The sequence below is a fragment of the Schistocerca americana genome, chromosome 5, assembly GCF_021461395.2.
Source record: "Schistocerca americana isolate TAMUIC-IGC-003095 chromosome 5, iqSchAmer2.1, whole genome shotgun sequence".
Classification (NCBI taxonomy): domain Eukaryota; kingdom Metazoa; phylum Arthropoda; class Insecta; order Orthoptera; family Acrididae; genus Schistocerca; species Schistocerca americana.
Window position 1 is genome coordinate 626091288 of NC_060123.1, and position 4251 is coordinate 626095538.

Sequence of the window (4251 nt, forward strand, 5' to 3'; positions counted from 1 at the left end):
AAGCTGTATAGGTTTTTATGTTGGTAACGCCATGTAGCGCTCTGTATGAAAATCACTGACTGTGCTGTGTGCAGTCTGTGGCTGATTTGCATTGTCGGAATATTTGCTATTGTAGTTTTGACAGTTGGATGTGAACAGAGCGTAGCGTTGCGTAATTGGAGGAGAGCCACCAGCAGTGGTGGATGTGGGGAGAGAGATGGCACACTTTTGAGAGCAGACGATCTGGACGTGTGTCCGACAGAAAAACGAAATTTGTAAGACTGGATGTCATGAACTAATATACATATGTATATATTATGTCTTTTGAACACTATTAAGGTAAATACATTGTTTGTTCTCTATTACAATCTTTCATTTGCTAACTATGCCTATCAGTAGTTACAATCTTTTATTTAGCTGTCAGTATTGGCGCTCCCTGTGTTGCAGTAGTTCGAGTAACCAAGATTTTTGTGAGGTAAGTGATTCATGAAAGGAATAGTTCTTGTTAGTCGCGGCCATTCTTTTGTAGGGATTATTAAAAGTCAGATTGCGTTGCGCTAAAAATATTGTGTGTCAGTTTAGTGATGATCAGAATAAGTAAAGAGAGAAATGTCTGAGTACATTCAGTTTTGCTCAGCTGTTTGAAAATCAAATAACGTAAGAGGTTTACTAGCACAGTATTTTATAAATTTTTCTAAGAGGATGTTTCAACTCAAAGTAATGGACCATAGTCGTTAGGTACGTGTGTAGTTTCTTGGTTTTTGTAAAACACTGATTCACAGTACGACACCTATGCTTGTTATCAAACGTGCGGTCGTACGGGTTATCAAGCGGAATTTGTGAATGGGTTGAGGGTTACACGATTTTGATGGAGGTTTCTCGACAGATGTAGAAGTAACTTCAGGTGTGGTCCAGGAAGGTGGCTTGGGACCACTGCTATTCGTGTTGTACATTATCTGATCAAAAGAATCTGGACACCTATTATATTATATTAATACAGTGTGTTCACTCTTCAGCTTTATAATTGACTAAACTCTGCCTGGGACACTTTTAGTCAGGTGTCAATGCCTGTGGAGGAATTGCACCCCATTCTTTCTCAAGAGTCGAAATCAGAGAAGAAATTGACATTCAGCGTTGTGGTGTGAAGCGAGGTCGACGTCCTAACTCATCCCAATGGTGTCGGGACTCGGGGCAGGCTAGTTCATTTTAGGAATGTTAGTGTCCAAAAGCCAAAGGCCGTGCCGCGGTGGTAACACAGGTTCCCGTCAGATCACCGAAATTAAGCGCTGTCGGACTGGGCTAGCAATTGGATGGGTGACCATCCGGTCTGCCGAGCGCTGTTGGCAAGCGGGGTGCACTCAGCCGTTGTGAGGCAGACTGAGGAGTTACTTGACTGAGAAGTAGCGGCTCCGGTCTCAGAAACTGACATATGGCCAGGAGAGTGGTGTGCTGACCAAATGCCCCTCCATATCCGCATTCAGTGACGCCTATGGGCTGAGGATGACACGGCGGCTGGTCGGTACCGTTGGGCTTTCATAGCTTGTTCGACAGGAGATTAGAGAGTTTAGAGTGTCCACAAACCATTGTTCTGCATATGCTGCTTTCTAGGAAGGTGTAATGTCATGCGAATACAGTCATTGTCTCCGAAATAATACACTACTGTATGCAGTACTCAATGCCATAAAATTTGTTCATATACTTCCGCTTTTACTTTTTTCTGAAGCGTAACAATGGGAGTACTCCATAACCACGAAAAACATCCCCATACCATGACACCATCTCTTCTGTACTCCACTGATTCGATTGCATATGATAGCAGTCGACATTCTCCAGGAATTTGTCAAAGCCAAATTCTTCCATCAGACTGTCACTTGTTTCCACTCATCCACTGTTCATATGCATCGCTCTTTATACCACTTCAAACATCGTTTAACATTGATAGCAAGTATGTGTGACTTATGTGGAGCTGTTCGGCCATTATTCCCTACGCACGGTCACTGTGTTAGCTGAACTGCTAGTACCTCTTTGAAATTAACGACTGAGTCTTTCCACTGATTTCATGTGAATTTGTAAAACAACCCTTTACAATCCTCGATGTTTTCTGTCCGTCAGTACATGAGCTCTGTCTGATCTTGGTTTAGTTGTGGTTGTTCCTTCGCCCACATCACCAACAGTCGACTTGGGCAACTTTGGAAGGGTTGAAATGTCCCTGATGGTCCTGTTACTCAGTGGACATCCAGTGACTAGTCCACACTTCAAGTTACTGAGCTCTCCTGGTTGACCCAGTCCGCCGTTACTGCTTCTAGAGTGAGAATACTCTCTGCCTCCTTTTATACTGGCTGTTCCGCCTGCCTTGACATCTAGTGGTCTATTGCGCACTACACAAGAATATATAGATACTTTTGATCATACAGTGTATAACAGTATCGTTACAAACAATATAAGCAGTAACCTGAGACTTTTCGCAGACGATGTAGTTACCTAGAGTGAAGCAGTGCCTGAAAATAACTGCGCAGATATTCCGTCACATCTTGGTAATAGTTCATAGCGGTTCAAAAATTGGCAGTTTGCTCTCAATGTTCAGATACATAAAACTGTGCGGCTCCAAAAACAAAAAAAGCAATACTCTATCACTATAATATTCAACCAATGTAAAAGTTTATAGGCATATCTAATTGAAACGAACATACTGGCCCAGTCGTTGGTAATGCAGATGGCGCACTCCACTTCATTGGTAGAATACTAGGGAAATGCCGTCAGTCTACAAAGGAGATCGTTTGTGAAACACTTGAGCGACCCCCCCCCCCCCCCGCACTAGAACATTGCTCGAGTTTGTGGGGTTGTGGGGCCGCGCGGGGTAGTCGAGCGGTCTAGAGCGCGTCGTCATGGTTCGCGCGGCTGCCGCCGTCGCAGACCCGAGTCCTCCCACGGGCATGGGTGTGTCTGTTGACCTTAGTGTAGAGTAGTTTAAGCTATATTAAGTAGTGTGTAAGCTTAGGGACCGATGACCTCTGCAGTTTCGTCCCATAAGACCTTATCACAAATTTCCAAACTTTTTTTTCGAGTTTGTGGGACCCGTACGAGGTACATTGAATGCGAACTAATAATGGCAGCAAGAACGATCAGCTGCTTGTGTGACCCATCGGAGAGTGTCGTGGAGATGCAAGAAAAAATGAAGAAACTGCAAAAAGGTGGGAATTTAAGGAGATAGGACCTGGATAAACTGACTAAACCAGAGGTTGTACAGAGTTTCAGGGAGAGCATAAGGGAACAACTGACAGGAATGGGGGAAAGAAATACAGTAGAAGAAGAATCGGTAGCTGTGAGGGATGAAGTAGTGAAGGCAGCAGAGGATCAAATAGGTAAAAAGACGAGGGCTAGTAGAAATCCTTTGGTAACAGAAGAAATATTGAATTTAATTGATGAAAGGAGAAAATACAAAAGTGCAGCAAGTGAAGCAGGCAAAACGGAATACAAACGTCTCAAAAATGAGATCGACAGGAAGTGCAAAATGGCTAAGCAGGGATGGCTAGAGGACAAATGTAAGGATGTAGAGGCTTATCTTACTAGGGGTAAGATAGATACTGCCTACAGGAAAATTAAAGAGACCTTTGGAGAAAAGAGAGCCACTTGTATGAATATCAAGAGCTCAGATAGAAACCCAGTTCTAAGCAAAGAAGGGAAAGCAGAAAGGTGGAAGGAGTATATAGAGCGTCTATACAAGGGCGATGTACTTGAGGAGAATATTATGGAAATGGAAGAGGATGTAGATGAAGATGAAATGGGAGATACGATACTGTGTGATGAGTTTGACAGAGTACTGAAAGACCTGAGTCGAAACAAGGCCCCAGGAGTACACAACATTCCATTGGAACTACTGATGGCCTTGGGAGAGCCAGTCCTGACAAAACTCTACCATCTGGTGAGCAAGATGTATGAGACAGGCGAAATACCCTCAGACTTCAAGAAGACTGGTAGAAGCCGACCTCGGGGAAGATCAGTTTGGATTCCGCAGAAATGTTGGAACACGTGAGACAATACTGACCCTATGACTTATCTTAGAAAATAGATTAATAAAAGGCAAACCTACATTTCTAGCAATTGGAGACTTAGAGAAAGCTTTTGACAATGTTGACTGGAATACTCTCTTTCAAATTCTAAAGGTGGCAGGGGTAAAATACAGGGAGCGAAAGGCTATTTACAATTTGTACAGAAACCAGATGGCAGTTATAAGAGTCGAGGGGCATGAAAGGGAAGCAGCGGTTGGGAAGG

At 43.5% G+C, this 4251-nt stretch overlaps 1 pseudogene; it reads left to right on the plus strand.

The window, feature by feature from the left end:
• The first annotated feature begins 1207 nt into the window (after positions 1 to 1207).
• Positions 1208 to 1325, plus strand: LOC124616819 (annotated as a pseudogene).
• Positions 1326 to 4251: the final 2926 nt, after the last annotated feature.